Below are 27,811 nucleotides of genomic sequence, written 5' to 3' on the forward strand. Positions count from 1 at the left end.
TGTTAGCTGTTTTCTAGCTCCCAATATCTGTTAGCTGTTTTTTAGCTTCCAATATCTGTTAGCTGTTTTTTAGCTTCCAATATCTGTTAGCTGTTTTTTAGCTTCCAATATCTGTTAGCTGTTTTCTAGCTTCCAATATCTGTTAGCTGTTTTCTAGCTTCCAATATCTGTTAGCTGTTTTCTAGCTTCCAATATCTGTTAGCTGTTTTCTAGCTTCCAATATCTGTTAGCTGTTTTCTAGCTTCCAATATCTGTTAGCTGTTTTCTAGCTTCCAATATCTGTTAGCTGTTTTCTAGCTTCCAATATCTGTTAGCTGTTTTCTAGCTTCCAATATCTGTTAGCTGTTTTCTAGCTTCCAATATCTGTTAGCTGTTTTCTAGCTTCCAATATCTGTTAGCTGTTTTCTAGCTTCCAATATCTGTTAGCTGTTTTCTAGCTTCCAATATCTGTTAGCTGTTTTTTAGCTTCCAATATCTGTTAGCTGTTTTTAGCTTCCAATATCTGTTAGCTGTTTTTAGCTTCCAATATCTGTTAGCTGTTTTCTAGCTTCCAATATCTGTTAGCTGTTTTCTAGCTTCCAATATCTGTTAGCTGTTTTCTAGCTTCCAATATCTGTTAGCTGTTTTCTAGCTTCCAATATCTGTTAGCTGTTTTTTAGCTTCCAATATCTGTTAGCTGTTTTTTAGCTTCCAATATCTGTTAGCTTTTTTTAGCTTCCAATATCTGTTAGCTTTTTTTTTAGCTTCCAATATCTGTTAGCTTTTTTTTTTAGCTTCCAATATCTGTTAGCTTTTTTTTTAGCTTCCAATATCTGTTAGCTTTTTTTTAGCTTCCAATATCTGTTAGCTTTTTTTTTAGCTTCCAATATCTGTTAGCTTTTTTTTTAGCTTCCAATATCTGTTAGCTTTTTTTTTTAGCTTCCAATATCTGTTAGCTTTTTTTTTTAGCTTCCAATATCTGTTAGCTTTTTTTTTAGCTTCCAATATCTGTTAGCTTTTTTTTTAGCTTCCAATATCTGTTAGCTTTTTTTTTTAGCTTCCAATATCTGTTAGCTTTTTTTTTTAGCTTCCAATATCTGTTAGCTTTTTTTTTAGCTTCCAATATCTGTTAGCTTTTTTTTTAGCTTCCAATATCTGTTAGCTTTTTTTTTAGCTTCCAATATCTGTTAGCTTTTTTTTTAGCTTCCAATATCTGTTAGCTTTTTTTTTTAGCTTCCAATATCTGTTAGCTTTTTTTTTAGCTTCCAATATCTGTTAGCTTTTTTTTTAGCTTCCAATATCTGTTAGCTTTTTTTTTAGCTTCCAATATCTGTTAGCTTTTTTTTTAGCTTCCAATATCTGTTAGCTTTTTTTTTAGCTTCTACTATGTGTAGGATTTTTCGGAAAATAAAATGTCACATCTGTGAATTTTTAGTAGTCAAAAACGTAGCATGAAATAAACAACATAATGTCTGTTAACAGCATAAAATGTTTTATTCAGCAACAGAAAATAGAATCGCGTCCGAGTGAAAAAGGAAGAGTTTAAGGTTTTCGTGTCCATCACCGGTCGGCCAGTAGTTATATTCTGGCGAAGATCAATACGCGTACTATCCAGTGGTTGTAGACAGGAGAGATCAGAGATGACTTATTTTTATACTTGACAAATTCTCTTTGATGACCGACCGTTATCCTAAAGTGGCTTAATTATTTCTTCAGGAGACAAATGAAATCAATACTTCATTTAAGTTGATTGATTAGCCTTTGCCAATTCGCGTAGAATGAGCATTGATTCGCGGAAGGAAATAATTCTTTACTTTATGACTGTAACAGTCTTACTTTATTTTCATATTCTAATATAGGTTTATTGTCCAAGAAAATTGTTTGAAGTTTAGATACTCAACCTCTTAATATGGTTCACAATTACTTATAAATTATCTGTATATTAATACCACAGTATTTTTAACAAACGGACGTACATGTCACGGTTTTCAGATTATTAACTGTTAGACCGAAAAATCCTATTCATTAAATAAGGGGATAGAAGTGATAACATTACGAACATAAAATTAGTATATAGATATACGCTAATTTTATGTTCGTAGTATGTCATCACGTTGTATCCCACATTTTAATAAATAAGATCTCCCAATCACCGAAGACGCAATGTAAAAATTTAAATTAAAATAATAATACCGCTTTTGTTGCTCTAAATATACTCTTGGTCTTCTGACTTTGATCCCAGGGTAATATTTGTTCTGCCAAAAAACGGTATTATGATATTGTGGGAATTCCGTTTGCGCCTTCGTCTATGCAATGGAAATATGTCACAGATTCCTATAAGGATATTGGTGATAAACCATAATAAGCCGATATATTCTGACACGAAATCAATTTGATCAATTAGATAAATACTTTAACAAAAGGGCTAAAATTATATTGCAGGGTCTTCAGTCATGCGGAACGTTCACAAAATTCCTAGTAGCAATATATTACATACTAGCGGGGGTACCCGGCGTTGCCCGAGTCTTTTTACGGGATGGTGGGGAGTTTTAAAAAATGTTATGGTAGGTAAGTAGGAAGGATCAAACCCGGAGTCATGAGTAAAAGTAGGAAAATAAAGTGTGAAAAAAAAAAAATAACCATCTGCAACGTTAACAGTTCGGCCACCAAGAAAAGTCCATTCCAGTTGTTTAGGAAAAAAAACATAAAAAACGACTACGGTAGGTCGGCGCGAACGTGAAAATATAATGTGAATTGTCCAGCACGCTAACCACTACGCCACAGAGCACTGCAGCTTAGTTTAGTGATTTTAAATAACTTCACATGAAAGAACTACGAAGCCAAACCGGTGTTCTCTTCTCAACTGTTCCTTGTGAACGATCCCCAAACGGTGTTAAGTGGTGGCAGGGGGAGGAGGAATTTATTAGAGAGAAAATATTTTACCACTTTCATTGATCTTAACCGATTTTGGCCGTGACTTCTCAGCAGAAAAAGTATAGAAATCTAAGATTATCGCGGAATTTGAGAAGTAATAAGCCTATAACACACCTCAGATATGTTCTGCCGTTTGTGCATATTATATTTGCATCAAATATCTTGATTTTTAATCCTATTAATGTCAAAATCAGACGGGAAAAAATGAGTTCATTTTATTTATATAGAGAAGAGAAGAGATGAAAGATGCCGCAGTGAAATTTCCACGGGCCTCACCATAGAGTAGATGAATCTTATTTACACACAAATAACAACTATCGCTGCTGGGCGTTGAAATTCCACTATTCTTTTCTTCAACAAGAGCTGATGCCGATAATTTCCTCTGATACTCTTATTTATTCATATTTTTAGATCTAAGAATATTCATTGATTAAGTTTGCCACAATTTCGTGTTTTATTGAGATTTTCAAGTTTCAGATTTTCGATTTTTTCTAAAAACCTGGTAAAAATTAATCGCCATTTGGCAGGAATAAATCTAATTGTACGTATTACGTTTAACTGTATAACTTAATTATATGTTTAATAGAAGTCTATTGTAATTTTTTTTTTAAATGAGTTTTCAGTAAAATTACCTCCCTTGAAAAATAGTGAACATATTTCAAGAAATAGTTTCTTTATTATCATTTAATTGATTAGATCAATTTATTAATTATTGTTAATGCAGACACACCTATTGCATATTAATCGGGTAAATACGAGTACAGATGAATGACATTAAGTAGGGTTTTGTTTAATCTATTTAAATCTACTTATTAAAATTAGGTATGGAAATAGTTATATTCGTTTTCTCTCTCTACCGCATTCTATGCATATAAAGACAACGTAGTATAATTGGTTTAGATTTTTAAAAAGAATCGAATTTATTCGTTTGATAGAAACAAATAATTTCCGTGCTAATTTATTTCTTTACAAATAATTTTAAACTATTAAACTGACGTTTTTATCGTTGGTTTTATTTCACCGTGTGATCAGGTGTGTTACGGCTTTGTGATGAAATCGGTGTATTTTATTCTTAAGAAACGTTAATCTTTTTTTCATGTTGAGATAGTTTTCTTTTATAATTTTTTTTTTTAAATTTCATTATTTAAAAATCAATTATTGCGATACCCCCCCTAAAAAAAGCCGCCAGTGCCCATGGGCACTATGAATCATTTTACATCTTTTCTGTGTAGACGCTATTCTTTTGCTGATAGAAACCGAAAGGAAATAATTATTTGCACGGAAAAATACTTTGCAAATTCGAATAGAATTTGTCAGAAAAATATCTCTGAGCCGAATTGTCAGAAACATTTTTTGAGAACATTACTTCATCTTGATTTCCTTCTCATTAATTTCGAAACCTAACAACTTTTTTATCTCTTTAATAATATAGCATACAATATCATTAAATTAGATATTTTAAACTGTATAATTACTTTGATTATATATTTATGCATATAAGTAATAGTAAATAGATATTTTAAGATGTTCTTAAAGGTAGTACCTAGGACGAACACCTTGATCCCAGTATATCGGTCCGGACAGTGACTTACTACATAAACAGCTGAAGTCTTGTAGCGTAGATAAAGCGCAGTTGCAGTTCCTTTTTCTACCTTTTCTTTATTGTAGTGTTTTATTCAATTTTACTGTAGTTTTGTGGGATCGTTAATAGCAATCGTTATAAATGACAGCGCAAAATGGTTGAGATTTAATCATGTTTTCCAAAGAAGTATTTTTCCTCTCAAAAATACAATGCACCTAATCATTTACCGATATGCTAATGAGTGGATCTTCAAAAGCGCACCGTTCTCTTTTGATATGAGAAATATTTTCAGTTCACCCACTACGTGTCATTAAAGACTTCCTCTATTTTGATACAATATCCTAATATGTACACCTTATTTTAAGGACTGACTATTTGGGCGGCCAGCTTTGTAACTCTTTTCTTTCCTACTGGTCTTATGAAGGGTTTACGTTTTTATTAGACTGCTTAAAATTGGGGATGGAATGTTGGTCATCGGTCACTTTCATGCTTGCTTTATCATAAAATGATTTGACTGTCTCCCTTTGGTTTATTATTGATTGTCTATTTATTTGAAGTTGCTTCATGAGATCTGAACATCCATTTTCATAAATTCTGAATTATAATTACTAATTGAAGTTTTACGTCTAACCTTTTGTAGAGAGAAGCTGTATTTTTAATTTTTTTAAAGAATCTTGCAACATATATTTACTAGTGTCATATAGCTAGTCTATATAACGAACATTTATTTTTAATGTGTGTTATGTGTCTATTTAATGTGTTCATGTTTTTAAACGTATGGGTAACGGTACGTGTTATGCTCGCCAAGTAATCTCCGTTTCGGTGCGTGTCTATACGGTGTTACCACATATAATAAATAGATATAGATGCTCTCAAAAACAGTTTAAAAAAAAACGGGCGAATAATATCTTGTAACGTACAGTACCGTCGCAGAAACAAACAAATGAAAATCCGACTCGGCGTTTTTTTTTTCAAGTTTAAATACAATGTTTTTGTTTTTTTTGTTGTTTTTTTTTGGTTCTTTCAAAACAACGTATTTCATTAGATTTTGAATCTTTTCGCACACCCATGTGCTTTTTAACAGTCTGCCTCCTCGCCAACAAGCACCGACTTGGCCTGGTCAGCGCTTTCTCGCCTTCGTTGTCACACTTCTATTTAGCTCAGTAGCACTTCGTCTCTCTCCTCGACTACAGAGTGTATTTTCTCTTTTGTGACGCAAGGTCACGCACACTTGTTAATTTGCATAGCAGTTTTAACGGCTTCTGCCGCTTATATTTTCGCTAGCCAGCTATTTTTGGCTGCTGCTGATATTTTCACACGCATCCTTATGCGCTCTGTTACAATCTTACATCCAGTTCCTTACAGGATGAATAAACATTGTCTGTTTGCCCAAACAAAAGAATGACGGACGTTTTTCGTCGCAGCTACCGCCGTGTTGTCTCAGACTCCTGAAAATGGAAGGCATTTTCTTCCCCGAGAAGTTAGACAGCGAAATTGTTTTTTCCACATAAGGGTATATGAGTGTACGGTGATCACCAGGACAAAGGCGTAATAAAAGTTAGGGACTCAAATAGTGTAGCAATAAATTAGAGGGACGACTCAACACGAATTTGTTTACATTGGAATGTAAGACAGCCATATTGTAGTCAGCTGGAATGCAGGGTAGCGGAACAGATCCACAGATGGACAGTTCTAGAGAAAAACAATTAATTGAATTTGTGTAGTCACAGATAAAGAGGGGGAAAATTGTTGATAATCGTTGTGGATAAAGGAGTTTTTTGTAAAGGTTTGTTGGAGGCGCCATTAATTGAAGCTCAGACGTGCCATGAAAATAATGATAGCAAAGACACATTCGCAAGGTCTTTTCCGTGGGACACAGGCTGCAGGAAAGAAAAAAGGACATCATTTACTAGGTTTCGAATCGAGTTTTAAACTTTGTCACGGCATGATAGGAAGCTCCGAGTAGCCACCGTGCAGATATGGTCAAAGTACTTCATTTTAAAACTTGTCTGGCTATTGTAAATGTAGAAGATGGCGTCAAGAGTGAGATGACTTATGAAGCAGTAAAATGATGCGACCATTGTTCTGGTGAACTTCACAACAGATTTGATGCAATTCTTCTATTTTAGGCCAGGAGTGAAGAGCAGACTCGGAAGAGAGAACAGTATAATATAAATCCTGGCTCCCCAGTGGTATTGCTCAAACAGAACTTCCATTAAACAAGATGAAGAGTACTTTGGTAAAAAGAGATTATGGCAGTTACATTAACTATTTCCTATCCAGAAATAAAGAAAAACGTGTTAGAAACTAGAAAAGATCTAAACAAAAGTATGTAGACCGTAATTGTCTATCTTTTCTTGTGAAAGAAGTTTAAAAGTAATAATGATGTATAATAGCTGGGCGCTGAATAATGTTTAGTTTTAAAATATGCAAGAGAAGAAATGATTTGCGGCGATTTTTAATGGTACCTCTTCTTTTTTCGTAAGTTGGACTCCTTAACAAGAAAGAAAGTTACCAATAAAATGATGAAGTATATCCGGGCTTGAAGAGGGATCATTCAATCTGTAGTCGAATACTATAACATTGAGCTATATTCCCACATACTAAATTTTTTTTTCTAAGATGAAAGGATTTTCTGAGATATTATTGTTTCCTTTGGACGGTGTAACATAAAATATTCCCTTGTAAAAATTATTCTTTTTCATCCATTACAAAGACTATTACTTAAGATCGGATTTTTCAATTTTCGATTCTTATCATATGAATTCTCTACAAAACAGAATCAAAGAACACTACCAGATATATAAATTCTCTTTGTGTGCAATTTTCAAAAGATAGGCTTAGTTGTTTCAGAACATATAAGGAAAGAAACTCCCCCCACACACATTACAAAGTGACTTTTTAAAGAGTGGAAGTATATACACATTTTAGATTTGGTAATCGTTAAAAGAATTTTTACAGAGGAATACTTTAGGTTTCACCGGCCAAGGGAAATAATAAAATCTCAGCAAATAAATTTACTTTTCAAAAAAAAAAAAAAAAGAATCATTGTCATCTGGAGATATAGCTCAGTTGTATAGAATTCGACTACAGATCGAATTATCCCCTGTTTAAGCCCGGATGTACGTCGCCATTTTATATTATTATATTTTTTGTTAATGAGTTCAATTTACGATAAGAGGGATCATGTAAATCGCCGCAAATCATTTCTTCGTTTGCATATTTTAAAACTAAACTGGAAGTGACGTTTTCAGCGCCTTCATCGTCAAGCCCAAATATCAGCTGACGTGATATTGTAAACAAAGACGGAATTTAAACAACATTATTATTTTTTATAGTATTATTTATTTTATTTATTTTTGCGAATTAGTCAACCGGGAAAATTGTTTTCCGTAATCAATAGATTATTGATTCTATAAAAATACATACGCAATATGCATAAGTTAAACTATCCTGTTTAAGCATATTTTACAACCGGGCAACGCCGGACGTCTGGCGAGTTGCTAATAAATGGATGACGTCATAACGCATTTCTTCATTACATGACACCATTAGACTGTTAATCCGTAATTTAGAATTCCAAATATTCATCAAAACCGTTTAGAATTTTCGAGTATTTACTAAGTTTTTATTTTGTTTGCATTTTTTTGAAGCGATGAACGATCACCCACGGGCACTGTGCAGCGTCTTATTTTATAAAGCGTCAGCAAATAACATGTACAGAACTAAAGCGTTTTTGTATGAAGAAATCATATAAGTTTTCTGGAAATGTGTTTTTTAAATTAAAACTTAAATTTTCTCATAAAAATTGTCCCCAGGTGAAAAAAATATCAATGTCAAAAATAACATTATTTTAATCAATTTCTATATCATGTTGTGTTCAACTTCGAAACTGAATTTCTAAGAATTTCGTAAAGAATGGTGGGTTTGAAGAAGAGCATGTAATTTTACCTGAACTAATTAAAAAATATCTTGTTCTAGATGGGGATAGCGTTGTACAGGATATCAGGTATGCCACTGCTATCTGATACATACAAAAACGAAGTCGTTTTTTAGATTCTTACCAAACTATTAAGTGCTATTGTTGGTCCCCTGACAAAAGGAGGGGGACCTGTGAAATCACCCTTGTCTGCTCGTTGGTTCATCCGTTCGTCGCTCTGTACTTTTCTTAACAACTACGCCTGGAATATTTTGGAACTCTTGCACAAATATTAAACATGATATGAGTAAAAATTAACAGAACGGATTTTCCAGGGGAAACTCCGGTTGACCCCCCTAGGGTTGCCTTTCGGGTTAAAATGGCTAAACTTGACACTTTTGTGCTTATTAAAAAACATTGATGCCTTGGAGTTTTTATAAAACTTGCTGAAAAGTTGTAGCTAACTGATTTTTATATAATTTTGTTTGCCTATACTTCGCAATAACTCTTGGGGGTGCCCAGGGGATCTTTTAAGGCTAACATTTGGGGACTATTTTACCACATTTGTTCAAAATTTTCTGTGTATGTCTATTTAGCAGTTTTGCATTGTATTGAACTCAAATTTAAATATGTTAAGCCTTGGGAACTTTTGGGGCTAAATGATGGGGGGGGAACAAATGATGGACTTAATCATTTCGTTTTTTTGCATGGTGAATAACTCATATTTATATGTTAAGGCCTTTGTTCATTTTCACCATGATTTGACGACCCCTGGAGACTTTGGGAGTTAAATGCAGGGGATAGCAAATGCTTTACTTGTTCATTTTTTATGCCTCGTAGGGTCCATGAATGCTTCACTTGTTTGTATCTCTTTTGCACTTGGTTTAAAAAGTATATTTGTCAGGTAGTTTTTTTTTTTTAATTCTGTTTCAAGACCCCTCCTATAATTACTAGAATGATAAAGTTCTTCCTAAAATTCCAGTTTCTTATGACGTACATAGGATCGTTTTTTTTTTTTTGTTTTTTGTTTTTTACATTTTTACCCCAAACAAGGCACATTGCCACTTTGGTGTAGGGGGCCACTACCAGGGGCAGCAACTACTGGGTACTATGTTGGGATTTGGGCAGCAAGATGTCGGTTCACGTTACACTTGAACTTCTGCATGTCAGTACAGTTGGGGAAGCAGGGACCTGGAATGGAATTCCAGAGTCTAACGCTTCGGGGGAAGAAACTACTGGAGTAGAAAGATCTTTTACATCTAGGGACCTCTACTGTGTGGGGGTGGGATTTAGCTGCCTGTCGGGTTTGTCGAGGGTGTCTATGTCGTGGAGCACAAGTTTTTGCAGTTCGCCAGAGCATTCACCATTAAAATACTTGTAGAACAAGCAGGGGGATGCAACATTTCGTCGATGGGACAGAGGCTGAAGCTTAGATGCCAGTTCAAGGTCTATCAGATTGGCGATTCTCTTTTGAACCTTGTCTAGTAGCGAGAGACTAGCAGCAGATGCACCAGCCCAAATGTGACAACAATACTCCATACATGGGCGAATGGCGACCTTATAGAGGTACAGGATACTTTCAGGTGTCAGTAGTTTTCTAGCACGGTAGAGAGGGCCTACCTTTTTCGCAGTGGCACTGGCAATGTTTTCAATATAATTATTCCAACTCATGTTTCCTGTGAACGTTAGGCCAAGCAGGTTAAAAGATGTTCTCTCAGATAAAGAATCACTGGTCATTGCTATTGGTGGCAGAGAAGGTTTCTTGTAATTATTGAAGGAAACCAGTTTAGTCTTGGCAGCATTGAATGTGACCATCCATTTTTGTCCCCATTCCACTACAGATTGAAGGTCATCCTCTAGTGTTTTTGCCATTTCTTTAGATATGTGTTCATTTGTTTTCCTGTCATGCCTGTTATAGAGTGTGGTGTCATCAGCATATATACCCATCTCCGAGGCAATTTTGTCGGGGAGGTCATTAATGAATATTAGGAACAATAGAGGTCCAAGTATATACCCCTGAGGCACTCCCGCATTTATATCATATTGTTTAGATGTACGACCGTCGAGGACAACCTTGATTTTTCTCTCATATAAGAAGGATTTAATTATGTTAAGTATTCTACCAGTGATACCGTATGATCTAATTTTCCTTAAGAGACCCTCATGCAATACCCTGTCAAAAGCCTTAGATATTATCTAGAGCTACCGCTCTGCCCTCCCCCACTTTGTCCAGATAATGGTATATACGTTCAGAGATTAGTGAGGATGTCTGCTGTGGAACGAGCTTGTCTAAATTCATATTGTTTGTTAGTCAGAAGTTCAGCATCTGTAAGATGATGGACTAGAGCATGGTTAATTATGGTCTCAAATATTTTGGCGATAAGCGGGAAGAGGCTAATGGGGCGATAATTTGATGGTTCACTCCTTTCGCCAGAATTCTTGATTACTGGTACCACAGAAGCAGTTTACCAACAGCCCGGAAAGCAAGATTAATTAAGACATTTTTTGTAGAGTTTGGAGAGAATTGGAGTTACTTGGTATTTCATTATCCTCTCAGCTCTGTTGAACTCAATATTATTGGCGACATCAAATTCTACAGGGTGGAACGGTGAAAGTGTTGCCCTAAAGAAAAGAAAACACAACAGCTTTATTTTAAAGCTTTAATTGAAAAAAATTAATTCAGGTTACTTGATTGTGTAGTAGAGCTGAGAGCTATTCAATGTAGTGATCTGCAGTCTCAATCACCGTCTCGATACTGGTACGGAACTGGGAGCATGCCTTTTCTACAAGCGCCTGCGGGAGCTTGATGAATACTCAAATACTGACCGAATGGTTAATTTTAGGCATAGACCAATTCATACCATCTAAAAAATTCCAACAAAAACCTAACAGCCAGCCATGGTTCTCCCCGGAATGTGCTGCTGCTATCGCGCACAGAAATCACTTTTTCCATAGCTACCAACGTAATAGATGCACTGAAACTAAAGCTGCTTTCAGGACTGCCAGCAACCACTGTAAAAGAGTAATAAAAAATGCAAGAACGCTATATGCCCAGTCTGTTAAATCCAAGGTAGCTGATCAGCAGCTTAGTTCCCACTAATTTTGGCAAATAACAAATAGGATCCTGAACAGAAGTGTGCGTTCTATCCCAACCATTATCAATGGACCAGAGGTCATCTCGTCAGCATCAGACAAGGCCAAACTATTTGAAAAGAACTTTGCAGCTAATTCTACCCTATGCGACGAAGGCCATCAACTCCTCATATTTCCTCCTATAACACAGAACACGCTATGTAACATACAAATATCCGTGCATGAGGTCGCCAAGCTAATCAATAACCTTGATTCCAGTAAAGCAACTGGCCCTGACGGCATCCCAATTATAGTGTTAAAAAAGATTCAACCAGAACTTGCTCCCATACTTAGGAAACTGTTTAAGCGCTGCCTTAAGGAGAAGTGCTTTCCGACTCCCTGGAAGACCTCATCAGTTTGTCCAGTATTTAAGAATTCAGGTGATAAATCATCTCCCTCTCAGTATAGACCAATATGTCTCCTGTGTGTTATGAGTAACTTGCTGGAATCCATATTAAATAGAGAAATAGTCAACCACCTCAGCAGAAACAACCTTCCTATTAACACAAAATATGTTTTCCGCTCTACAAGATCTACCACAGATGTGCTGACGGTTATATCTCACAGGATTAGTGAATCTCTTGACAAAGGCTTCCTTTCTAGGGCAATTGCTCTTGATATATCAAAAGCCTTCGACAAGGTATGGCATAAGGGTCTACTTCACAAGATTTCCAGCTACGGTATAACTGGAAATGTTTTCTCAATCATTAAATCATTTCTCTCCAATAGGCTCATAAGAGTAGTGGTCGATGGACAAAAATCAGAGGCCTGCAGTAATAATGCTGGAGTCCCTCAAGGGTCCATCCTGAGCCCAAATTTCTTCCTGATCTACATCAATGACCTCCCTAAACACATACTTAAATCATTCGTTGACATCTATGCTGATGACACGACCATCTACGGCAACACATCAAAGGCTATAAATGACAAAGTTCTCTCTGATTCTCTCTCCTCTGATCTCGAGCGCGTGGTTCAGTGGGGGAAGACGTGGCTGGTTACCTTTTAATGCGTCTAAAACCAAACTCCTATCCTTACATCATCAACGCTCTGATCCCCATCTGGCATCAATTGGGATGGATGGCTCTCATCTCGGAGAGGCCCCGTGTTTTGATAAGCTTCTGGGTTTGACCTTTACTCCTGATCTGAAATGGAACACGTACATCAAGTCTGTTGCCAAGGTCGCTGGAAAGATGGTGGGATCCTTCTACCACTCCAGAAGATGCAATTCTCTATCTATATAAAAGCCAAGTACGTCCAAGGATGGAATACTGTTGCCATATCTGTGCAGGAGCTGCTAAAAAAGCCTTGATAAGTGGTGACCACAGTGTAAAAAAAAAAAAAAAAAAAAAAAAAAAAAGGTTGGCTTTGATGTTGTAGAATGTTAGTGATGTTCTCGACGTATGATCTAAGGAAGTACTCCAGCGGGTTTAAGTCGGGGGAGGGGGGATGGTGAGAGAAGTGTACAAAGTCGTAATACACCTAACCCTAACCCTAACACTCTTTCTGAAGCTAAGCCTGAATCTCTTTGGACTTTGCGGGCTGGCGTAGAGTCCTCTTGCCACACTCATGGTTCGCCAGTGGCCACCTGATTGCACCAGAGTATCAGCACACAACCTTGGAGTTGGCAACCATTATAATCTTTCGATCTCAATGGAAAGATCGTCTCATTAACTAGTCTCTAACACCTTGCTTATCTATATATGCTATTATATTCCTAAGATTCCAGTTTGTTTTTGAAAATATCTGAATCGATACTGTTTTATTCCAGTGGCATTTAAAATTCAGGACGACTGCAAGTAATGCCGAGATAAGTGGAGTGAACATAGAGCGCCTGCTATTCCCAAATGGTCACTCATGTTGTATTAGTCAGGTTGATATTTGCTTAACTTCGGTGATCTGGTGTGTCAACGTGGTTGTGTTAATCCATTACTAGTGCAGTCTTTTGAAAAGGTCAAGTCTTTTGATATATATTTACGGTAATCATCCATAAATTTTTATCTCGTTTCTCTACCAGTCAGGTCCTAGATATGACCTTAAACTATATCCGATGGTGAGCCACTCTTTAATTGGCATTGCTCCCAGGTCCACTCTTACCTTGAGTAGTAGTACCTTTTAGGGCCCCAACTATGGGTTAAATAGAAATTGATTTGAAAAGCAAAACAAAATAAATATATATTCTAATAAAAATGTTTTCTTCAAAATCACTTGATTCTGCATTAAATAACATGAAAAGGGTCGATATGTCGTAAAACAAAAACAACCAACCACTCTACCAGTGATAAGCATTGATATCTATTTTATGTACCGAGGATAAACCCTAATGAGCTTAGTCACACGAATACTATTTGACTATACGGAGTATTTTTCCCTACGTTCTGTTCAAGAACGTCACACTTACACCTTGTAAAAATAAAATATTTGGCCAAAATGTATATTAAATAACATTTGATAAACTTTGTCACATCCTCGTTCAATTAGTAAATGGAGGCATTAAAGAATATTTGAGTGTGCAGAGACATCGCCTTCTGAGGAAACTGATCCACGTGTCGATGTTAATAGTCAGGGCCTAAAGTCGTTTCATTTTGGTGTCAATAAGAAGTCAGTAGTTTGTTCACATTAATGAGGATTTATTACAGAACATCAATTTCCCGTTGTTTCGTTACGTAAAGAGCGCCAATGCAACTTATTCGGTTCTGGGAACCGATTCTCGATTGCAAAAGAGACTGGTTAAATCTCGTTATAGGAAACGTCTAAACTGAATATTTCATCCAATCGAAACATTTATTCTGCGATTGTTAGCTACTACTACTACTACTACTACTACTACCATTCCTACAACTTTTCTGTCTTTCTAGGTAGATATTAAACTTTCATATCTTCAACAAGCAAAACGTAAAAGCACTCTGCTGCCTCTCGGTAACTAGATACTTTAAGCAGGGTTATCCTCCCTTGATGGTGTACAACTTCTTGGAAAGATCTTTCCACAATAGATACATATTAACTGTTTCCATTTTTCTCTTAATTATCAGACCAATACAGTTCAATTACTTCTGATAACTTATAGCCAATTTTGTAAGCAATATAAAATCGATATATTTTGCTATTCCCTATCTTTAAAATAGTTTACAAACTTATCTTAGTAGAGTTTTGCAATTCGCATGAAGAGTCGCTTCAATACTTCCACCTTGAATCACGTTGACGTTCAGTAAATATCCTTATGAGAAGATTTTCGTACATTTTTCTGAGATAGACAATATATAACAATGGCGAATACTGACATTAACTAATAGTCGAAATTTGTTCAACCGGAAGCCTAACGGGACACTTTCATCTCCAGGATAGAGGCATCTTTCTGCGCACTGATTCGATTTCCGATTTTTTTTCTATTGGTCTTCCATTTAAATTAGCCAACATTATATAGTCCTCGTTATAACTGTTCAATATTATATAGAGAGTGACAAATTGCAAGAATAATTATTGTGACCTAATGCATCACGTGTTGTCTCATTCTTTATTTAACTAGACTCGATTACAAAAGGCATCCCATTAACCTCTTTTGTCATTCGATGTTATTTTCATTTCGATCCCCAAGGGTATCAAACTAATCGCATTGTCTTTTATCCGCAAGATCGATAACCGATCAGCATCGCTCGACTTTGAATTCGTATTTCTGAAAGCATTGATATTTATAATTCCGTTTTATTCTTTTTATTTTTATAACAAAGTTTGTTTGGATTCTTTTGTGTAATCCGTGATATCTCCAGATTTAAAAAGATGGATCGATATTTCAGTCATCCGACAACGATATATTTTTGTCATGTCGGTTATTCATACTAGATGTAGAACTATTCTACGTTGCGTGAAACCTGCATACTATTAACAAATTCATCACTTACATTCTTCAATGTCGACATCAACTAAACTTAGTAGTTGTCTATTTATAATGAAAATCTGATATCTGAAGCCGAAACTCTATTATCGAAACAATTATATTAATGCCTTACTGTAATATCTTACAATGCTCAATTAATGGGAGGGTAGGGTAGTATGTCATATTGTCATAAAACTGTCCGCATATGCAGTTTCACCTCTGCTGACGACTATTATGTCTTGTTCTTTCGAAGTGGACAAAATAACATCGTACGGTCTGGATGTGTGCTTGACTTTCATAAAATACGAAAACTGCTTTAAGTTTATTTGATGTGATTTATAGCTTAAGCAATAGTTCAAGGCTTGAGCAATTATAATTAGTTCTCTAGCAGTGAACCAGAATTTGCTTAAACAAAAATATTAATGTATTTATTTGCTTCCCCACCAAAGTAAATTAGGCACAAGGCCGTTTTTAATGTGGGGTAAAAACCAGCTCCCCTAAAAGTAGGCAAAAAGGGGGCACTCTGGTTACCAAAAATAATAATTGTCCCAGTATAGAGGGTTTCTCCTCCATTTGCTGGTGCAAATTATCTTAAGTGCAGCATCTGCAGAACAGATTGTATTTATTTGCTCCCCCACCGAGCAAATTAGGCACAAGGCCGATTTTTAATGTGAGGAGTGAAGGGGAAATGGGGACCAACTCCCCGGGGAGTAAGGGAGCTGGATAGTGACAATTGGTATGAAGGGTTGCCCCTACATTAACCAAGGTCTTATATGTGGGGTCGCCCCCACATATGGTCTTTGCTGCAGTATCTGCAGAACAGATGGTATTTATTTGCTCCCCCACCGAGCAAATTAGGCACAAGGCCGATTTTTAAAGTGAGGAGTGAGGGGGAAATGGGGACCAACTCCCCGGGGAGTAGGGGAGCTGGATAGTGACAATTGGTATGAAGGGTTGCCCCTACATTGACCAAGGTCTTATATGTGGGGTCGCCCCCACATATGGTCTTTGCTTGCAGTATCTGCAGAACAGATACTACACTTTGATCCCGGCCCGAAGGCCAAGAACATCGTAAACAAAAATATTAAGTATTGTTTCCTGGAAACCACAGGTGTGCTTGAAGATGGGAAATGTCAGTGTAATAGGTCAGTGCAAACGTTTTTTGCGGAATAAAAATCTAAGAAATAGAAAAAATGTTTTGGGAATTTCTTTATTCATAAGAATAACGGCCTTTGCTTTCTATTAATAGATTCAATCAGACAACTAACTCCGAATGCTTCGAAATAAGTGATAATCTGCGAAAGCTATGCGAAGAAAAAATGAAGGATGGGACAAGATTTGCGAACCAAATTCCCCCAAGTGATCATTTATAAAAAAGTGATGTGTGGGAATGAACATTATCATTACCCTGATTGTTTTCGTTTGCAAATATTGCAGAAAAATGACTGATACTTTAATAATCTAAGAGAAAATGTTATAACGTAATCATGGGAATATGTTTAAACAATATACATATAATTACGACGGTTTAAACAACTGCCTCACTCCTAATATATACCAGGTGCATGTTCAGTTAAAAAAACTTAAGAATTACAATATTATCCCCCTTATAGCAAGGGTTACCCGGCGTTGCCCGATGAAATAAACAATACAAGTGGTCAAAAAGTGTAACATCTTTATTTTAAGGCCTCTCTCTCTCTCTCTCTCTCTCTCTCTCTCTCTCTCTCTCTCTCTCTCTCTCTCTCTCTAGGTCCGTCTTTATCGTCTCTCGTTTCTTCCTTCCCCGTTTTTTTTTCAACTTCATCTTCCCCATCCGACTTTCACGGTTTATTTATATAACAGATCACATTAGACATGTCTAAATCCCCTCTCCTGAAGAAACCCCGTCCAGTTTACAAACAGAATAGATAATTTTGTTTTATTTTGGATATATGTGTGCAACAACCATCAAAAAAATTAAACTTTGTGTGTCTTTGTAGTAGTTTTGGACTTTAGACGTACATAAAAAAACATACACACAGACAACTTCTTTCTTTATAATAGACTAGTTGAGTTATTGAAAGATTGTCTATGGTTTTTCTTCGGGAATTAATCCTATTTAAGTTAATTCGTCGACGTACAATTCGTTTTAGTGCTAGACGAAACGTTCTCTTGCTTTCAAAATAGAGAAAAGAACAGAAAAAGTGTCGGATTCGGAATTCTTAACAATCAGCGTTCTATTTCTTCTCCAACCAGCCGTCTATTTCTTCATCCTTGCTGCCTTCATAATTCCATTTTCGTCCTCTTCCCAACTGACAGCAACCTCACGTGCACGAGATAATCAATTACTATCGTGGAAAAAAACAAGCGGTTAGTGTAGTTTGCTTGAAGCATTGTCTAGTATATAATTAAATGTAATATGCAGAAGGCAGTACAATGCAGAGGTGTAACGGAGACACACAAGCTGATGCAGATGAAGAATAGTTTTATTACTACAACTACAAATACATGTGTATACTATTATAGATTTAATACACACGTTTTATTTATATTTGCGTTGTGATTACTTGCGTCAGCTGGTCTGATGGAATATCCGTATTCTATAATATTTTCAGAAAAATTTCTTCGTCAGATATGTATTCGACATTAAGTAATATGCGCCTATGAAAACAATAAGTCTCGCAGAAAATAATGACCTGAAACGTCTTTTTATACTGCCGCTTGAACCATAAATAGCGCAATAATAGCGCCTAAATTTCCATGTAACTTATTTTTCGTATCGATCCGGTTTCGTGTTCGAATGCCAACGCTTCTCTACAGAGGGCACACGCCAACTGTTGGCGTTTACTGCGTTATAAAATATAGTATGCTATAGAAAACTAAATTTCAATATGAAATAATGGAAGTATTACAAAAGTGCGTTTTGAAAAAAAAAATTCCGGTGAATGTAAGTACTGATCCATCTTCCCATGAGGGAGTTTATGTTTATTGTTAACTTTGAATGTACAGAAAATCCAAATCCGAAAAAAAAGTGAGTTGAATCTGACAAAAACAAAATTGTGTCGGTATAATATAAAATGTGACGAAAATGTTTTTAAACTAAGTAGCTCGTAAAACTCCTACTGCAGTGAACTAGCCGGCCTGGCATAATATGGAAAAGTTCATTACAAGAATGGCCCAGATTCTGTTGTTTCTGGGACAGACGTGAAAATCACATTAGTCCTAAGGCACTATAGCTAAGTTAGGATGGAAGTTAACGTATGCAGATAGAAGTAGCAGCCATAAACTTTATTTGATTTTAATATCCCTAGCCTCACTGATCCAGATTCAAATGCAGACCTGGTCAAATTGGTTCCAAAGAGAAAAAATGGTAATTTAATCCAGCTGATTTCTATGCATTTTCATAACATCTTCGCTATCATACATCGTTCTTTTTTTTCCGCCATGATAGAATATAATCGAATAAAATCATAAATTAAAAATGGCGGTCGAATAAAGTTAGGTGCGAAGCGATTGGAAGAGGTTTTATAGTGTTTGTATTTCTATTTTCTGTTTTCCTATCTATCTGTTCCTAGAATTGTAAAAATTTTAGTTGTATTGCGCAACTTTTAGAATGACTAGAGAACGGCTGGTTTATCGATTTCCTAAAGTGTCAATTTTTGGAGCAGTGCTCGATAAATATTTTACTTAAAATTCGCCATTTTAAATTATATTATCCTGCGTCACGTAAAATTTCGCTACAGTGCGTGCGAACCAACATCTGTCCGACATGCAGCAGTCAATATTCACATGTTTTTGTTTTCTTTCGTCAATTATCTATTCTCAAGTTTCTACTGATTGTTTATTTGTTTTATTTTTATCTAATATTTTTAGTAAAGAGAAAACTAGAAATGTGTTGAATTTTTTTTCGAATTTCTCACATGGCAGTAAGATGAAAGGTTATAATTATGAATTACAACCGGTATATTTATATAATTCAAGTGAATTTATTTCTTATGTTCAATAGTAATTATTTCTGAAAAGAAATTATTTTTATATTTGTTTTCAACTCTCGGTGCTTCTTCTGACGCCCATTTTCTATGCTGCGTCGGAAGTCTTTTTCCCATGTCATATTATAGAAACTATTTTGTTATGTTGCTTTTTAAGAAATTTTCCTATTATGCCAGGCCGGCGTAGATGGTTTATTAGAAGGCCGGCTTGTGCCATGCCAGGTAGCTTTTTGCGATGCTGTTGTATGCCAATGTACGTCGCTTTAACTTAACCCTTTATGACATAGTTTAACTAATTCTTTTAGTCGTAAATATAACGGTATAAAGTGGAAATTAATTCAAACACCTCTTGTACGTATTAGTTCATTGCTTGCATTCAGTATGCCGCCATCTCTCTCAGAGAGTGGAGGATTTTGAGAGTTGTCATAAACACACTTTTTCAAGCACTATGGTTAATAATCAAGTTAAGTTTATGAAATGCAAAAATTCTCAGTGGTAGTTTAACTTTTGGACTTCATATTTTTTTCAGCTTGAAGACAATCATAGTATCATTATCCTTTAAACTAACTAAAGTTAAAATATTTTTTGATTATCTACATCATAATTGAAATCATTAATTGAATTTAAGGGAATAACGAGGATACTAAAAAGAGCTCTCGGTTGGTTTCAATAACAGGGCAATGTTTGCAGCTGGTTTGGCTGCCCCATGCCCAGCGTTACAATCTTCAAAGGAAGAAATTAAAGATCTTTTGTCGCGTAATCTGTGGGAGGTACTTGTCTTTGTCCCATTTTCGGCGATCTTAAATGAAAAACAGGGAAAAGGACTAAATCTATACATAGCCTATATATGAACATGAACTGTGCCCGCTGCACAGACCGCCATCATCTAACTTGTGTCGAGCCAAAGTTGTTGTCAAATCCACTCAGCGCTGCAACAAAGGTATTTTCCCTACGAAACAAGAGATGATTGCAAGCACAGATTATTAATAAATAAGTTTTTTTAATGATACAAGTGGTATTTCCATGTTTGAATGACTGACTTGCAGGTTTGAATGATAGACTTGCAGAATAGGCCTTTCGCCTGACGAGATCAAAACGCATTTCTTATTGACACTATCTCTCAGTAAAAATCGCCCAAGGGACTCAACTCGTCCGGAGATGCACACTGGCCTAACTCTTCAGAAACTCTTGATAAAATCAAATACTTGTTTCAAACGTTCAACTTCAATTCCCAATCTGGTTGCTGTTCCCCCCCAGTGAACCCCCCTTCACATTTCCTTAAATCTTTTCACTTCACTTTTCGACTGATGCCAAGTCTTTGTTAGGGGTCGTAATTCGACCACTAATATGTTGCTCGAAACCTAGCATTCAGACGGTCTCTATTCAATTGGTTTATCTGGATCTTATCTTGGAAAATTACTTTTCTTAAACAAGTCTCCCCCAGCATAACTAGTTTTTCAAAGAAAATAGATTTTGATTGGTTAGATATATTTTTAGTTCTCTGCGCCCCACCCCTCATCTTGGCATACGTACGCATCAATAAGATATTCTTTGCAGCGCATGTTTACGAAACAAAAGTTGTACTCGTTACTCCTTTTGAAATGAAAATAAATATAAATGTTGCAAAGGCGACCTCCCAACCCTTTATATTTACTGCGATTTTTAGCAGTGCGTCGTAAATTTCACAAAACTGGCACGAGAAAGTGTGGTTTGCAAAAAAAAAAAAAACAACTCTTAGTGAGGTCTATTTACCGAATAGAAATAAACCTGGTTCACACTGTTTCCTGCATTTTTATAAGTACAGAAGGGTTCTAAGGCACTACATAACTAACAAAAGCCACGTAGTGTTTATTTTGTTTCCAATGTCGCCGCCTAAAATATTTATACTCGCTCAGTTAGCATTATTCTTTCTCTATTCCCATCATTTTTTAAAATTAAATCGTTGAGGAACTGGTAGTCAGTCCCAATTAAGATCTGTAATTACCACTGGTTTTTTGAATCAATAAAAGTACAGAAAAGCACATTTACTATATCGAAAGTATAAATATCTATTAAGAAAACTTACCAAACCGGATAGAAAGAATAAGGAGAAATAAATTATTTGTTTCCTCCCAAACCATTAAAATAATTTCGTCTGGCAGTTTTTACTCACAAAATATCATTTGACTGAGCGGAGTTACATACGGACTGTCCAAAAATTTACTGAAGAGTTTTGGAATTTTAATAAATTCTTTTATTTTTGATATCTTCTGTAATTTTAACACAATTTGACTAAGGTATTGGGAAATGTAATAAAAATGCAAAATTCAAACAATATTCATGAAAAATGTCTTTTAAATGTTGACCATTTTCAGTTTCGCATATTTGTACTCTTCTAAAATTCATAACAGATTGCAGAATCTCTGGATTGCGATTTAACTCCCTTATTTCCTTCTATTCTTGCAGGGTTTTAGGGTGTCCAAAAAGTCCCTGCAAGAATTGGAACAAAGTAAAGGTGTTAAATTGCAATTCAGAGATTCTGCAGTCTGTCATGTATAATGTTTCTAGAAGAGCACACATACAGTGTACCTCGGATATAAGAGACTTCTGCTCCGATCCCTAGAGCTCTCTAACATCCGGGCTGGACTTATATCCGTGTTACACTGTACGCTAACTCGGGCTCTAATTTGGGACCATATAAAATCCCTTTTATAGCCGGTTTTGTTATATTCGGGTTTCTTATATTCGGGATACAATGTATGCGAAGCTGAAAATGGGCAACATTTAAGACATTTATTCTCATGCAAAATTCAAACCATTTTTTTATATGTTATTAAATTCCCCATCATGAATTTTAGAATGTGTTCTTTTAAGTATGGTTAGTAGTATTAGTGCATTCGTCTTTGTTAACTGTACCATTTAAGACAGGTCCCTACCAAACATTAATCATTACATAAAAATCATTTGAAATATGTTAAATACAAAAAATAATTTTAAAAATTCTCTACATCTAATATTTAACTATTAAAACAACATAATCGTGTTAGCATTTAGGGGCGTGGCATAAGAATGACGTCACTGACTCAAAAGCATATATAGAGATTAATATGGGGAAGAGCGAGAAAGAAGACGAAAACGACGCGTAGCACTTGGCCAGTTACGTTCGGGTATCGAGTGATTCTGCTCTCTGTCTTTGTCCTTCTCTCTTTCTGAGTTTCAAAAATCATACTTTGTAAAAATTTTCGCCGTGCCAGTAGGATTTTCATCATCAGTTTTCTGGTGCGGTGTACCGACAGATATCATGCTGTGTCAGTTGCGTAAGATGAAAAAAAATATCATTTTTTTTCTTTCCCCAGAAAAGTCGTGTCCAGATTCTTATTTTCTTTTGCGATTGTTACTGCATACAGTGTTTTGAGAGAAATAGATAACAACGTTACAGTAACACATTTTTAAGGGATCGGCGCGCGTATGAGCATTAATATAATTGGTATGTATTATAGACAAGAGGGTGACTAAAATAAACATTGTTTATATATTTCTATAAGTTTTAGCATTTAGGTGGCGCTACCTACACTGTACCTAACTTCCAAGAAATAAATATATAAAATGGCATATATACAGGGCAAAGCGATCAAATGATCACCATTAAAAAAAAACAGCAACACTACAGCTTCATTTAAAAACCTTATTGAAAAAATCGATTCGGTAACTTGGTTATGTAGTAGAGCTATATTTACTCTATATAGCTCTATTTAATGTAGCTGCATTCGGCCTCAATCATCGCCTCTGTACGGGTCTCGAACTGGGAGCATGCCGTTTCCAAAAGTACCGGCGGGAATTCTGGCAGATAGTGGTGATCAGTTTGGCTCTTGTGTTGTGGAAAGTCATGTTGGTGATTTTCTCGAGGTATGGTCTATCAAAGTAGTCTAGCGGGTTGAGATCGGGGTGAAGGGGACGATGAGAGAAAGGTAGTAAGTCGTAGCACTGTTTCTGAAGCCAAGCCTGGGTTTATTTTGACTTGCTGGCCGGGGCTGAGTCCTGCTGCCACACCCAAGCTCTACTAGAAGCCACTTGATTGCACCAGAAGATCACCACACTCTTCAGCACATCCAGGTACTCTTTGGTGTTAACTTTCAAGCCGACTTCAAAGATGTGATGAAGCATGAGATGGCCATCACTTAAAACCACACCAAAGACCATAACCGTGGCCAGAAACTTCGTCGAGCTGTGTCCTCAAGCGGCAATCTAGCGATGCTTTGTGAGGGTGCTGTCAATGGTCCTGTTGTCATATATTGGATCGATAGAGGGCATGTGTTGTACAGCAGCGCATCTCCGATCTCTCCTGTTGAAAATTGTGTCATTTTCAGACGATAGAAGGCTCTTCTCGCTCTTAGGGTGTGTATACAACTGGTCAACTAGTAGATGGTCTGCAACAAAAAACGAAAACCAGTTTTCATCAAAGGGAAATAGAATCTTCTAGAATTTTCAGGAATTTTCTAGGGCGATAATTTCATCGTTCGTCCTTGTACACGTTATACACGCTTGGGGGTTAGTATTCTACTAGACTATGTACAAGGGCAAACAAATAAGCAGTTCTCTTCATAATAGATTAAATTATTTTCTAGATTCTCGTCTAAATAATGACTATGAAATAATTGACTTTCCGAATACAAACTAATACTTCGAAAGAGACGTGACCAGGAAGTTATTGTGTTAAACACGACTTCCTTATTTTGGTTGGAAATAAATATATGCGCTTCAGAGTACAACGTTTCAGGTGTCAATTAGCTTTTAATTCGATCGCTTTTTCCCAGCATGCATTACTAATTGCATTTCCGCTTGGAAACTTTATTTTGTAAGAATTTCTGTTTTTGAACTGAAATTTACGTTTGTTTTTCTTCTCAATCTTATTTAGATTTACAACTGTCCAGTTTATCTTTTTTATTTAACGTTGTTAAGCATCATAAATCTTTGGATTTTTATCAACCTTTTTTTATCTGAAGTCGTTAGGTTTTTTTTTTATTTGTGAGCAATTTGTTATTTTTTATTTATTTCCCTTTTCGCCATCTTAATTTCCTTTTCTGTCGATGTTTTTTAGCCAAATATATCTTAATTATCTTTTATTTTATTTCAACTTACATTTTCGCCTCGCTTCTTTTTTCCTTTTTTATACTAGTTTTTCAATAATTTCTTTCGCCTGCTCTCGGTTACTCCTTTCTTTAAAAAAAACAGACGCCATTTTTGTTTGGATAAATATAACTCACTTGTACGCATGCGCGTGATTGATTTTAGTGTTTCTGCTTTGAGTCTCCTTCGAGTTTGATATTCCAATGTGTTATCTTTGTCACGCTTCACCAAATCGTTGACGAACGTGAGGGCTTCAAATTCTGACACGGAATGTCCGACATTCCCTGACCGAAACCTCAAAACTAAAAAGATTTGTTTTAATTCTGTTCAGTCTGTTGTGTTTTTCTTTTATACTTTGTCATCTTAGTTCTTTTTTCTTTGTCAATCCTATCTTTTAGGAAGTTTATCGCTCTTTTAGATTTTTTTGCTTAAATCTTCACGCGATTTCTTTTTAATTAAACATTTTCATAGCATTCTTTCCAATCTTAAATCTCGATTGCAGTTGAACTCTTTCTTTGATTATTTAACCCTTATTTTCTTTGTCATCGACGCAAGCGTTTCAATATACAGTGATAATATAAGATTATAAGATTCATAGTATTTTCTGTTTGAAACTCTAGCTTATGTTCGCCATTTTGTCGGATATTTGGTATTTAGTTAAGTTGTTATTAACATGGCAAGTACTTGATGCCCTCTTATTAAACAGGCAATATTATAAAGGGTGTGTCAAGAGCAAGTAGAATAATTCTTAAAATGGAGTGGCTTCTCCCTTGCATTTCGGTGTAGCAGCTAGTGAAAAGATGGCGTTAAATCGCACTCTACTATAGGAAGCCATTAAGCTTTACATTTTTTTGTTTTTTTACTCCTGTTCACCCCTTACAAAGCATATCTTATTGCTAAGAGGGTTTGTCGGGGATATGTACGTCGAGAGTGTACAAGTGAAACTTGTTCATCAGAGCACATTCCATTAAAATATTTGTAAAACGGACACAGTGATGCAAAATTACAGCGATGAGACAGGGGCTGGAGCTTAGTTGATAAAGTGCGACCGATTAGATTGACAATTCTGTTTTGGACTTTATCTAAGAGGGAGAAACTAGTGGTAGATGTACCAGTCCAGATGTTGCAACAATACTCCATGCATGGGGGAATGATGGCCTTTTTAAGGTACAGGTTGGTTGGTTGGTTGGTTGGTTGGTTGTTTTTGTTTTACGGCATATCAACCCTTTTCGGGTGATTTAATGCCGAATCCAGTGATTTTGAAGAAAACATTTTTAATAGAATATATTTGTTATTTTCAAGTCGGTTTCTATTTAACCCATAGTTGGAACCCTAACAAGTACTACCACTCCGGGTCAGAGTGGACCTGGGAGCAATGGTAATTAAAGGGTGGCCCCACACTCCTCAAAGCCCACAAGCTGGAGCCTCACCACTGGATATAGTTTAAGGTCATATCCAGGACCCCCATTGAGGGACTTTTACCCTCTGCAGGGGGTCAGTCGGCGTATTCTAATGCCCCATCGACAGGGCCGTTAAGGTACAGGATACTCTCAAGCGTGAGTTGTCTCCTAGCTAGATAGAGGGACCTCACTTTCTTTGCAGCCAGTTCATATTGCCTGCAAATGTTAGACCGAGGAGTTTGAAGGTAGAATTCTCAGGTAGGGTGCTAATTGTCATGGGTATAGGGGGGGTCGTATTTGTTTCATTGCATTTCGTCTTATTTGGTGCAAGTTTTATTCTTCTCTAATTTGCCCAAATTTATTTTCACGAATTTTTATTTTTATTCCAGCATTCTGGTATCCTGGCAAAAGAAATCATTATTTTGCTTTTATCATGTCTTTGAAAAACTCTGTGTTCTGCAAAGTTTAAACAACAAAACAATTTTCGTTTACAAAACAATTAGACCGGGAATCTATATTTTAAAATATAACAAATACTTTAGGTATGAGTTTTTCTTTTAATGATTGTCATGTTTAGCACTAAATAAAAAAAAAAAAAGAAACACTTAGTATGTCGGAAAAGGAAAAAAAAACAACAAAGCCTTGAAATTTCATTTCCTTCATTTTTCCCTTATGAAGTTGAATATTTGCTTTTTCTGATTAATGCATTTCGAATTTAAATATATTTTTTATTAGGGAGTCACCATTTATCAAGGCCCGAAGGCTACTCCAGGATAAGGGTTAATGAATGAAAGGTGTTAATGTAGTAATGACGTAGATAGGGAAGAATTTTATTATTTATGGGGAAGGCTCAACCAGATATTGTTTATATTAATTCGAATGCTATTATGTTGTATTCAACCGGGAAGTAGGCTAGCGAAACAGTGTCTCACAGGCGGGCAGTTGTAGGAGAGAAGCTTGATCATAAAATCTACATTTTCATTTAGGCACAATTAGAGATAGGGGGAAATCGCATATAGTGGTTGTTACTAGCTGAGTGAATTTTTGTAAGGTGGGGGGGGGCGATACATTGGAGTTCAGTCGCGCTCTTGCGATGAAAATAACTAATATATATATATATATATCTTGGAAGTTTTTAACCTTTAAAACTATACATTTTTTATCATTCGTTAGAAACTATTTAGTCAGCAAGTCATTTAATAACCTGCAATCACTGCATCAACTTGCTCTCTGGAATTCACTATAGTACTAATCATATATGTGTGTGTGTGTGTGTGTGTGTGTGTGTGTGTGTGACAGTTTAAAGTGTTTTTCGTTTTTATTAGTCAGTCTTCCTCGGATCACAGTTCACCAACCAACATATGTGTCAAGGCAAAGACTTCACTGATGCTGATATTAGTCCAATAAAGTCTTTGACACCTCAATGTACAAAACAGTGTAATCAGCATAATTTTTGCGTATATTTTCGCATTGCTTTAATATAGCTTTATTTTTTACTTTCCTATTTTAGTAGCAGGATGCACGACGTTGCCCAGTATAGAGAAAAACTTCAAGGATTGTAAGAATTTTTTTTAACATAAAGAAGGCCCTTCAATATACAGCATATATTATTCACAAATATAAATTATCCTAGTACTAACCAGACTTAATGTTGTTTATATATACCATGCATATACAAATATAAAGTGATGTAGTAGTGTTTAGATTTTTAGTACTTATCTTTATAATGTTCAATACCTGTGTAGAGCTTAGTGGTATAAAAATGTATATGGCAAGTAAGCTATACAGATGGGTGACTAATTCAGTTTACCATGTAATCATCAATAAACGATTTTTTAAAAACTTTTGTCTCTCGAATTAGTTCTTAGCCATACCCACAAACAAATCAGATTCGTTGTTTTTATATACAAAAGAAAAAAT

At 35.8% G+C, this 27,811-nt stretch overlaps 1 protein-coding gene across 1 annotated transcript in view; it reads left to right on the forward strand.

Annotated features, from left to right (window-relative positions):
* LOC145248803 (uncharacterized) overlaps positions 1 to 27,811 on the forward strand; it is a 2,668,808-nt gene that overhangs the window by 913,436 nt on the left and 1,727,561 nt on the right. The gene's annotated exons all lie outside the window — the stretch shown is intronic.

This window comes from Euprymna scolopes, chromosome 27, assembly GCF_053919585.1.
Source record: "Euprymna scolopes isolate OS-2025 chromosome 27, ASM5391958v1, whole genome shotgun sequence".
NCBI classification, from domain to species: domain Eukaryota; kingdom Metazoa; phylum Mollusca; class Cephalopoda; order Sepiida; family Sepiolidae; genus Euprymna; species Euprymna scolopes.